Below are 13,128 nucleotides of genomic sequence, written 5' to 3' on the forward strand. Positions count from 1 at the left end.
AGCCATTTTTATACTTGCTTTAGAGAGAGGGGAAAAAAATTCTTTACTTAATTATTTATTCATTTATTATATACTACAAGTGCCAAGAGCTATTTACATAATAAAAATGCTTCTTTTTTTTCTGTTTTGGCTGTGACAGTTATCTAATCTTAATATTTCATTTAAATGTACATTGTATTTTGTTAGTTTCTCACATAATCGGAAAATTTACTAATTATCCCTGTTGAATTTCCTTATTGTTCTTATATTTAAAATAATTCCTTTTAAAAAATGTCATTATGTTATATTTCTGGGGGAGATATGAATTAAAATATCTTTTCAAAATTAAAAAAAAGAATTTCTTTTATATTTCAAGATCTTGCTACAATCTCCTTAATTTTTCCCTAGTTCTTCACATTCATAGTTGACCATTATTGACCTCAAAACTATTTAGCTCTGAAGCAAAATCTAATTGTCATATTTTTCTAAGTATTAATCATTTTTTCACGTAATTAATTGAACAATAATTTATCCAATAATTTCTACTACTGTATATTTATTTAAATATAGAGAGAATGTTTTTCTGAGCTGTGTTTCCTGTTCTATCATTTGCCTGCTATTTAATCTGGCACAAGTAATCGTTTATTGAATATCCAGGGTTTATTTCTTTTAAGATTGACTGGTTTGATCTCTTTGCAGTCAAGGGACTTTCAAGAGTCTTCTCTAGAACCACAATTTGAAAGCATCAATTCTTCATTGCTCAGCCTTCTTCATGGTCCAACTCTCACATCTGTATGTGTGTATACACAAACACACACACACACACACACAAGAACAGTTAAGGAGCCTGACTTTCACATCCAACCAATTGCACCAAGAAACCTCTCCACCTAACTCCCTCTCATAGTGTCAAGGAGCCTGGGTGGAAATCAGAACAGTCACCACTGCCCAGAGGTCACTAAACCCTCAACCACCATGCTGTTAGTGGAAGCCACAAAGGGAGTGGCAATTGGATGACCTTCCTCCTCACAACTGGGGTGCCCTGGTGGTGGATTAATGGAAAACATAGAATTTTACCCCTTGAACAGCAAATAAGAAGTGCCCCAAGGGTGGGAGGTGAGAGAGGGGTTCAAGAGGGAGAGAACATGTGTACACCTATGGCTAATTCCTGTTGATGTACAGCAGATATCAAACTAATATTGTAAAGCAAATGACAATTAATTTAAAAGAAATAAATATGATTATCAACATCCAGGAAAATATCAGCTTGGATGATGAAAAGACAATTAGCAGATGCCAGCATCATGAAGACACAGACCCTGGAATTATTTGACAAAGATATAATGAAATGCTCCAGTGAACATGCTTGAAACAAATGAAAAGTAGAAAGTCTTAGCAAACTAATAAATATAAAAAAGAAGAGCCAAAATGGACATTTTAAAAGTGAGAAATACAATTATAGAGAAAAAAAAAAAAAAAAACTCCAGTGGTTGGGCTCCTAAACACAATAGAGATACAAAAGAAAAACTCATTGCACTAGGAAATAGAAGTTACTCAACTTGAAAAGTAGAGAAGAAATAAACTGAAAAAAAAATAAACATATAGATCTCAATAACTTATATAAAAATAGAAAAGGATCTAGCATTCACGTCCTGGAGCCTTAGAGGGACCAAAAAGGGTTGGGGCATGAGTTTAAAAAAGTGTTTGATAAAATAAAGATTGTAATTGTTTCCAACACTTACATGTTCATAAAAGTGAGTGAAATTTTAACAAGAAAAGAAAAAAAAATCTACCCTACAGCACATCATAATCAAGTCACTGAAAACTCTCAGAGAAAAACTAGTCAACAGACATATGATTTCTCATCAAAAAACACAGAGGACAAGGAGACATTTTTTTTTGAGTGGTATTGAAAAAACAGAAATCAAACAGTTCTTAGATGAAGGATAATTGAGGCTTATTGCCAGAAACAACTCTAAAAGACTGGTTAAATCACATTTTCTAAAAAGAAAGGATATAATAGAAGAAATACAGGAGCATTATCAAGTTTGAAACTACAACAGAGTAAAACTCTGAATACATACAACAGATATTTCTCTTGATTTTTCTAAATTACACTCAACATTTGAAACACAAATTATAACATTGTTTAATGTAGTTTCCAGTACATGTAAAGGAAATATTTGAGAAAATATTATAAGTGGGAGTGAGTAAAGGGATCTAAAGTCATGTTTTATGTATTTCACTGGTAAAACACAACACCAGTAGACACTGATATCTATATTAACTGCTAGAAATACAAAGAAATACAAAGATACATACCAAAAAACACTATCAATACTTCAAAATGCAATTCTGAAAATGTTCTGTAGCCCTCAGGAGGCAGAAAAATACATAAGCAGAGAAATACAAGAGAGAGTACAAACAGAAAACATAAAACAACAAAGAAAATGCCAGTTATATGTAAGTTTTAAAAGTCTTATTAATAATATTGGAGGCAAAACACTAAATACACTTTTGATGAAACAGAGTATGGAAGAGTACATAAAAAATTACCTGTCTCAATTATAAGCTGCCTGTAAGAAGTACATTTCAAATATTACAATGGAGAGGCTTAGTAAACTAATTGAAAGGTTTAACTTGCATATATTAATCAAGAAAAGCAGGAGATTACATTACAATCAAACTTCAAAGCAAAGAGAATCACCACAAGGAACATTATGTACTAATAAAGTCCTGTGAGGAGACACATAATCCTAAAAGCATGTGTATCTAACAATAAAAGTGTTATATGTAGAAACAGACTTCCAGAAATAAATAAATATATATATATATTCCCACAATTTTAATTTGAGAATGCCTTAGCATTTTCCAGAACAATTGGTAGAACTATCAGACAGCTCATAGTACACAGGTAGAAATAGAAACCTGAACATTATCAAGAAATAATACCTAACTCCACCTAACAATAGGAGAATGCACATTCTTTTCACGTTTCTAAGGATCATTTGTTAAAACAGCCCAAATCTCTCACCTAAAAAATATTATCAACAGACATAAGGTATATAAAATAATGTGGAGAGTATTCTTTGAGAACAATGGGAAAAAGGCTAGAAATCAGTGGAAAAGTGACAGAAAAATCTCCTAGGAACTAAACAAAACAATGTTGATAAAAAATTGTCAATGAGGAAGTGTCAAGGGAAATTTAAAAATGTATTAAACTAAACATAAGTGAGAATGGATCATATTAAAATGTATTAGATGCAGCTAATGCAGTGCTGAAAAAGAAATTAATAGTATTTAAAACATAGATTTTATAAAGGCAAAAATCACAAAATAATAATACAATCTCACACCACAGGAAACTAAAGAAGAGCAAAATAAACCTAAAGCAAACAGGAAAAAGAAATAATAAAGATAAGAGTAGAAATCAATAACATAAATAGAGAAAAAACTATACCGAAAAATAAATGAAACACAAAGCAGTTTCTTTGAAAGGATCAATAAAATTGACAAAATTCTAGAAAGACTGACACATGGAGGGAAAAAAAGGACAGTAGTAACAAATTACTAATATCAGGAAAGAAACACAGTATATCATTATATTCCTGCTAAGTCACTTCAGTCATGTCGGACTCTGTGCGACCTCATACACGGTAGCCCACCAGGCTCCGCCATCCCTGGGACTCTCCGGGCAAGAACACTGGAGTGGGTTGCCATTTCCTTCTCCAGTGCATGAAAGGGAAAAGTGAAAGTGAAGTCTCTCAGTTGTGTCTGACTCTTAGTGACTCCATGGACTGCAGCCCACCAGGCTCCTCTGTTCATGGGATTTTTCCAGGCAAGAATACTGGAGTGGGTGGCCATTGACTTCTCCATTATATTCCTGGATATATCAAAAAGCTTCATAAGAAAATCTTATGAATCCTGCATTGCAGGTAAATGCTTTACTGTCTGAGCCACCAAGGAAGCTCCTGTAAGAGAATACTATGACCAAAGTACTGAAATACACTTGACAGACGAGATGAAATACACCAAATCCCCTCAAAGCACAAGCTACTACAACTCAATACTTTAAATAGCCTTATAACTATTATAAAAATTGATTTGAAATTTTAAAAAAATTAAAAAAGAAGTACCTGTGTTTAGATGGTTACACTGAAGAATTCCATCAAACATTTAATGCAGAATTGATAATGAAACTATAGTCTCTTTTGCTGCTGCTAAGTCGCTTCAGTCATGTTTGACTCTGTGCGACCCCATACATGGCAGCCCACCAGGCTCCCCCATCCCTGGGATTCTCCAGCCAAGAACACTGGAGTGGGTTGCCATTTCCTTCTCCAATGCATGAAAGTGAAAAGTGAAAGTGAAGTCGCTCAGTCATGTCTGACTCTGTGCGACCCCATAGACAGCATCCCACCAGGCTCCCCGGTCCATGGGATTTTCCAGGCAAGAGTACTGGAATGGGGTGCCATTGCCTTCTCCGATAGTCTCTTCTAGAAAATATAAAAGAAGAGAATGTTTCTTGTCATTTTCTGTGGCTAATTTCTGATTCCATAACCAGGCAAAAAGAACAAGAAAAAAAATCCATGGAGCAGTATACTTCATGGATATAGACATAAAAAGTTTAACAAAATACTATCAAATCAAATTCAGTAATATATAAAAAATAATTATCCATCACAATCATTTGGGTATCATTCCAGAAATGCAAGACTGATGTAATTTTATAAAATCAATCAGTGTAATCCATGATAAAAAAAAAAAAAAGGCTGAAGAAAAAAAATACTATGGTCCTATCAATTGATGCAAAAACAGTTAACAAAATTCAATACACATTCATGATAAAAATTTTCAGAAAACTAGGAATAGAAGGAAACGATCTCAACTTCCTAAATAACATCTACATAAAACCAACAGCCATCATTACTTAATGGTGATAGACTTCCCCCTAATTTGCGGAATCAGATAAGGATATTCATTTTCATGCTTCAAATTCAACAGAATACTGGAAGTACTAACTAGATAAAAAGGCAAGAAAAGGAAGTAGGAGCATACAGATTAAAGAGAAAAAAAAAAACATGCTCCTCTTTGCTGATGATAGCCATAAAACTTATGAAAGATTTTAGGAGAAAAATTTTTAAGAACTAGCACTTGGTAAAGTTCTTAGACGTACCAAAAACATGATTTATAAAAGGAAAAGAAATGGACTTCACTATAATCTAACAAAGGTCTGTCTAGTCAAAGCTATGGTTTTTCCAGTAGTCATGTATGGATGGGAGAGTTGGAGTATAAAGGAAGCTGAGCACCGAAGAATTGATGCTTTTGAACTGTGGTGTTGGAGAAGACTCTTGAGAGTCCCTTGGACTGCAAGGAAATCCAACCAGTCCATCCTAAAGGAAATCAGTCCTGAATATTCATCAGAAGGACTGATGCTGAAGCTGAAACTCCAATACTTTGGCCACCTGATGCGAAGAACTGATTCATTGGGACAGATCCTGATCCTGGGAAAGATTGAAGGTGGGAGGAGAAGGGGACAACAGAGGATGAGATGATTGGATGGCATCATGGACTCAATGGACATGAGTTTGAGCAGGCTCCAGGAGCTGGTGATGGACAGGGAAACCTGGCGTGCTGCAGTCCATGAGGCCACAAAGAGTCAGACATGACTGAGCGGCTGAACTGAACTGATAATCTAAAATATTTAAACTAAAATGCTATTAAGAGAAAGAAGTAAGACAAAATAAAGAGCAGGAAATAATATTGGCAAACCATATATTGGCAAAGGACTCATATATAGAATGTATGTTATCAAAAATCAACATTGAAAAGGAAACAAATTAGAAAATGAGCAAAAGCTATGAAGGGACATTTCAACCAAGGAGGATATGTGCCTGATGAAATAGCACATGAAACGATGTTCAGTTCATGCTTCCTGAGGAACATGAAAATAAAACTATGATATCAATTGGGAAATGCAAAATGTACGGCCAGTCTTGAAAATAATTTGTAAGTTCCCTTGAAATTTAAATAGGGCTCATCAATTACACCCATGGGTTTCAACACCACCACCCGCCCCCCCCTCCGCCCCCGCGACCCCGGACAATTGACTTTTATCTTAGAAGAAACTTATATCCAACTTATACAAAAAATCTGAGTTTGTTGATGGAGATGAAATTCTTCTAAAATAATTAGTTATTTTTCTTAGATATCTTAGTAGTGAGGTAAGACAGGCATTCATTAAATTATCACACAAATATATTAACAACATTTGTAGCATATTCTGTGAGGCAGAAATACATTATTCATAAGGTAATACAACAGGATTAACTGACAAAACCCAGAAAGTAAGAGAATTGTTCCTGAGGAAGAGGTGATTGAATCGATATCTGAAGGAATGTTTAAGAATTAATGTGGCAAAGAAAAGGTATCAGGGCAAAATCCAGCCCATGGAGAGATATTTGTTCTCTATAATCTAAGTGTATGAAGCAGGAGGTATCTGTGTGTGTGTGTGTGTGTGTGTGTACTATATCATACCTCACATGATTAGATAAGAGATCAGTTAAGGTAGGAAATAATAATGATATCATGGATAAGGCAAGGTTGATGGATATTAATGAGAAAAGTAGAGGTATTTCAAAAGACAGGAAGTGAAGAGGAAGACTGATCCAGAATCCAGAATTCTCAGTGAATGACTTTGGGTGTTGTGTTGATTTCTTGATATGTAGGATGTTTCCTGTTTCATCTGAAAAGAAGAAAAAAAATCACTGAAAATGGGAGGCACCTGCACTTCATAGAACACTGAAGTATAAAGGATTGAGGAATGCTACAAAGTAACCTAAGAGCTGTTAATGAAGCAACTTGTATTTAATTTTACTTTGTCTTTTAGCTTTCAGTCATCCATGTCACTCTAAAAATAAAGCAAAAATGAGTATCAATATAACAACTAATACTACTACTTCCTGTTTAAATTTCTCTCTAGGAACTCAGGGTATTATATACATATTATTCCATCAATCTTCATAACATTGCAAATAAGACACTGACATTCCAGGAGCACTGGGAAAAAAGAATGAGTATTATAAGTGCAATAATGGTCAATTGAATCTTAGATTAGTTCTAGTAGCTCAGTGCAAGCTCATTAGGCAAAGGTTTGGTTTAAAAACTATATTTTACCAACTTTGTTATGAGTTGAACATTCATATCTATTAATTCACACTCTCTTTAGTTTCCCTGCCTCACCACTGATCACAGAGAAGATTTCTGATATAGGGCATATATTAAAGAATGGATTTCTCTTGGGGAAGAAAAACATTAATTGATTATTTTCCATGTGTTATTTTCTCCCCTTTTGATGAGTTCTTTAAGACATTCTAGTGTCTAGAACACAGAAAAGGACAAATATCATACAGAAGTAAGGAATTATAAGTTTAATTTGGGTTTTCCTGAAGCATGCATTAGGATGAGGTGCTCCACACAAATGATTTATTATAGGAAAATTTTTGAAAGCAGCCAGAAAAGGCAAAGGGTAGAAATCCAAGCCAGAAGGAGGTGTCAGGGAAAGGTCCTTCAGAGGGCAGACATGAGCTTGATCACAGAAGAGCCAAATGTAGAATGTAAATTACACCTCTTGGTTTCCAAGGAAGAGGAGCTAGGATCTCACAGGAGGGCAGTGCCATCATTGGTTAACTGCTGCCCAGGGAGCAGGTGTAGCTATGAAAGAGGGGCAGAGATGTAAACTCCAATATATATTAGCTCCCTGTGGCTTCTGGCAAAATATCCCCAGGGGCCCAAGCCAGTGTTCTGAAAATGAAGCTGAGAAGCTGGCTTCCTAAGGAATTCGGAAGCACTGGAGATTACAGAAACGGTGAAATGATTAAATCTCCAGGAATGTGGGCAGGGTAATGATATGGTCTGCCACATGTAAACCTGATTAGGTGGAATAAGGAAATGTAAGAGAATCACCTTGAGAATAATTGGGATTTCTGGAGAAGTAAGCAGAACAAATAAAATAGAAAAATAAAAACAGGAAAGAAAAGTACAATATAAATACAAAGACTCTCAAATCTGTAGACACAAAACACATATCTATTCAAAATAATAGAAATAATCATGATTGAAATATTCCAACAAATAACATTTATAAACTTACAGTAACCAAGTGTAAGAAGTAGGTCAAATTCATAGGAAAAGTAAAATATTTTACATTAATTTTTGAAATCTTTGTAATATTAAGTGACAAAAACAATGGAGTAATATACCAGATAGCATCCACATATCAAAACAGAAGAAAGCATTTTCAATTATCTAACATAACATAAACATTTAATACTTAACAAAATCTTTTTGAAAAAAGTATCTGAAGATAAAATCTTGCCAACTGAAAAACAAACAGAACTCAAAAATCACAAAAAAGAGTTTTGAAATGAAATGATTAATGGACTTAGGGTCTAAGATAAAAAGAAAACCATGTATTTTTATCGAAAGTATAACTATATGAACAATGTGATTGTTAACTGGTGTATTTTGGCAGAAAAATTATATGATTAAAAGTATCATAAAAGATTCAAACATGTTATATGATCCATGAAGAACTTTAATCTGTTAATAAACCCTGTGCCACAAAAATAGCCCACAGGACCCCAGATCTAGATGGCTACCCAGCTGAATCCTAAGAAGCATTTAATAAGAAAACAGTATCAAACCTATGCAAACTCTCAGTAAAAGGGGGTAGAAGCTACACTCCTGAATTCAGTTTTCGTGGCTTTTGCAAACTAATTAAAAAACTGATCAAGTATGTGACAAGAAATAAATGGTATATGGGGGTTTTATAATGAATGCAGATGCCCCAAGAAGCAGAGCATGCAGATGGATTTTGGATCATGTTTCTCATGAATTTTATGAGCACATGGAAGTCTTTTGTTCCCAGTATAAATGTGACACTAGCAATCTGTATCAAACAGTGTGGTCAGAATCCCTTATGCTCACCTTCGTAGTGGAATAGCATATTACTAGTTTACTAGAAAGAAGTGTATTGGAAGACTAAGGGAGAAAGGAAAAAACATATAGTGACTTGAACTCTCAACTATGAACACTACTGAAAAAAAAAAAACACAATCTTGTGTGTGTTCTTGTGTATGCAGACCTGAGATTACTCACCATGATTAGATCCAGTACCTGAAAGTTTGGCTTCTTGACTCATATAACCTGTTAAAGACACACTGTAGCAGCAACCCACTCCAGTACTCTTGCCTGGGAAATCCCATGGATGGAGGAGCCTGGTGGGCTACAGTCCATGCGGTAGCAAAGAGTCGGATACGACTGACTGACTTCAGTTTCACTTTTCACTTTCATGCACTGGAGAAGGAAATGGCAACCCACTCCAGTGTTCTTGCCTGGAGAATCCCAGGGACGGGAGCCTGGTGGGCTGCTGTCTATGGGGTCGCACAGAGTCGGACACGACTGAAGTGACAGCAGCAGCAGCAGCAGCCGCCATGTGTAGTCACCTGATAAAATCAAATAGGTCCCTAATTTGGGGGATGGGCCTTTTTCGATACAAAGAAACAAATCGAAAAACCTTGAAAACCCAAGCTTAAAAATTAATGTCCTTCAGAGCAAGACATCTTCTAAACTAAAGACTATCATTTTGATGGGGAAAAAATAGCATGTATCTATTTTTATAAAGACCCACCACCAACATATCACATTGTTCCTAGAACCAAAACACAATCTCAGCAGAGACCAGAGAAATAAAACAACTTTCATATTACTAAGCCACAGTTGGAAAATTACCTTTTGAAAAATCAAATAAAAATCACAATAACAAGTTTAGAAAAGTTTCATTGCTTCAAAACTGGCAAAACAGTAGTTAAAACACTGCAACATTAAATTGATATTTACAAATACTGGTGTATATTTTCTTTTTTTTTGTTTTGTTTTTAAATTTTATTTTATTTTTAAACTTTACAAATTGTATTAGTTTTGCCAAATATCAAAATGAATCCGCCACAGGTATACATGTGTTCCCCATCCTGAACCCTCCTCCCTCCTCCCTCCCCATACCATCCCTCTGGGTCGTCCCAGTGCACCAGCCCCAAGCATCCAGTATCGTGCATTGAACCTGGACGGGAGACTCGTTTCATACATGATATTATACATGTTTCAATGCCATTCTCCCAAATCTTCCCACCCTCTCCTTCTGCAACAGAGTCCATAAGACTGTTCTATACCTCAGTGTCTCTTTTTCTTAATACATGTAATTATAATGTGGGGTTTTTTGGTGTTTCCTATAGTTTAAAATACTAATGCTAATGTACTTAGAAACTTTGGATCCATAAAAAGCTGTTTTAAACAAGATCATATTTTTGATTACTAAAGATAATCACTAATAATATCATTAAACAAGAAAAAGAAGAGCTTTAAAGAGTGCATAGTCATTCTAAAATGAATATTAGAATGACTAGCAAGGAGTAAGAAACATAAAAATTTGATGAAAAATTGTAGTTAGTATTAGAAATAAGGAGGAAATGAAGTAACTATTATAATAGAGAAGATCAAGGAGAAATCTATTCTGTACAAATTCTTCCTAGGGAAAAATAGCAGTTTTCAGGGCAAAGCAGAAATTAGAAAATGAGTCTATGGACTCCTGCTTGACCTTCTTGCCTCTCCTGATGTTGAATCTAAAGTTCACGTATCATGTCTCAAAGTCCCTGTGTGGATTAAATGGGCAAGAACATAGTACCTTGACGTTGTATGTTAGAGTGCATAGCTCTCATGATGACTCATAAATCAGAACCAGCACAGACACGTTTACACAGAGACAGTGCTAAATGCAAGGGCAAAGTTAAGCTCTACTCTCAGGGAAATCAGGAAGAATTTGAGAAAAAATTGTATATGTCAGTTAACTTATTTAGTTTTTTGCTGTTGATACTAATAATTGATACATTCTAAAAGAACTTAGACTGTTTGGATTTCTAAACAGTCATAAATATGTAAATGGAACTCCTATTTTTAATATACTTTCCTAGCTTAATGGTGATCATTGGCTCAATGGATGATTCATGTGAATGTATGGCAAAAACCACCATAACATTGTAAAGTAATTAGCCTCCAATTAAAATAAATAAATAAATAAATAAAAGAAAAAAATTATTGCTATTCTTTTATTAAGGGAAACTTATCAATACATAAATCTATTTTGTCAATTAACAAAAATATTGAGACTTCCGTTTGACTGAAATATATAATAAGCAAAATGTTGCAGGTTTTAAGCTAAATACAACAATAAATATAGACTTTTCTTCTCTCAGAGCTGTTAATATATTAAATAACTTCTCAGGCTTTTGAAATTCTTTGATCTGTTTTTAATCTTTTATATTATTTTCATTTAATATTTATTGCACTTTCATATATCAGCTACTTTAGGAACAGTCCGCTCCATTCCAGTTTGGTTTTGATATAAGCTAAAAATGAAAAAATAAAAGAAAAGAGATACAGCAGTTTGTTAGATTATACATGGCTATATAACCTAGCTATATGAGAAAATCAGGCAGGTTTTAGTTTTTGTATCTTTAATCTCTGGTGGGTAGGAGTGTGTGACTTTTTTGGCTCACATTAAATTATATTTTGAGTTTTTGCTACTTGAGATAAAATATATACCTTTTGGTTTTTTTATTATTTTATTTATTTTTTTACTTTACAATATTGTATTGGTTTTGCCATACATCAACATGCATCCGCCATGGGTGTACATGTGTTCCCCATCCTGAATATATACCTTTTGAAAACCAAAAGGTTACAGTTTGCAAACTGAGTTTTCTTTCTGTTGATTGTATCTAAATATGTTTACAAGAGACCTACAATGGAATATTTTCCCTGGCAGATAACATATTAAATGGAGTCCAATATTTAGGACGTTTTTAACACCTGTTAACATTTGGATTGGTTCTAACTGATAAAAAAAATAGCTAAAATATTTAATTAATTTAACTGTGACTGTAGTGATTCCTGGCATTGCATCATATAATTTACTCAATACAGTTAAAATTAGGTTAGTTTTTTAATAAAGTCTATAGAAATATATCAGCCTTATTATTAAAACAGATTTACCACAGTTTATGTAAATGTTAATGTTTCCTTCTGATTTTGCAATGGAAGCATCAGAACATAATTCAGGATTGTTCTACTTCCTGCTAATTTTGAAAACATTTTAAATATGTTAATATAATATGTCCCTCGTTGTTTATAAAGAACCAGTCTTAAAATGTGTACTATGTAATGCAGGTATTTAGTGTATTACTCCAGCTACGATCAGAAACACATAACCTCAGTTGCCTTCTCAATATTCTCTTGACAGTTTCATGTAACTTTGAGTACATCTCAGCTTTTAAAGAAAAATGTCTCATTTGTATGCAACAGAGAATAAAACAGAAATAAGGAATGCAAATAATGTCTGGACTTTAAAACTTTTGTAAAATATAAAAATAATAATTAACTCATATTTAGCTTGTTAAAAACTGTGGATAACATAGATGATTAATGTGTGAGTAGATGATAGATGGACAGCCAGATAAATGAGGATCATCAGTATGTACTATAGATAATCAAGCATAGGGATAGAAGAGAGGCTTTGAGGATTAACAGGCCCAGGGTTTATTTGAAATCAAAGTGGTTGCTTTGATATTCACACTACAGAGGCAACTTTAATTAATTATATTAAATATATTAAATGACCTTTTTCATGAAAGTTAATGGAAAAATCTTGTTAAACAGAATGAAGAAACAGACTCAAAGGTGAACAAATGTTTTGTATTGAGGATAGAAATATCCAAAATTAGCATATATGTCTATAATAATAAATAATGGAAAATATTGGTATTATAAACAGGAAATCTTCAGCAAGGTGATATTAAATACGACATTTGTGATATGAGACAAACATGATCCCAAACTTCAAAAAAACATTTAACAGATATTTTTACTTGATCTTCTGGCTCTTCCCACAGTAGCTAGTGTCTATATATATTCTTTGAAAGTGAAAGTGAAAGTTGCTCAGTCATGTCCAACTCTTTGTGACTCCATGGACTATACAGTCCATGGAATTCTCCAGGCCAGAATACTGGAGTGGGTAGCTGTTCCCTTCTCCAGGGGATC

Source organism: Bison bison, unplaced genomic scaffold (assembly GCF_000754665.1).
Source record: "Bison bison bison isolate TAMUID 2011002044 unplaced genomic scaffold, Bison_UMD1.0 scf7180017864481, whole genome shotgun sequence".
NCBI classification, from domain to species: Eukaryota; Metazoa; Chordata; class Mammalia; order Artiodactyla; family Bovidae; genus Bison; species Bison bison.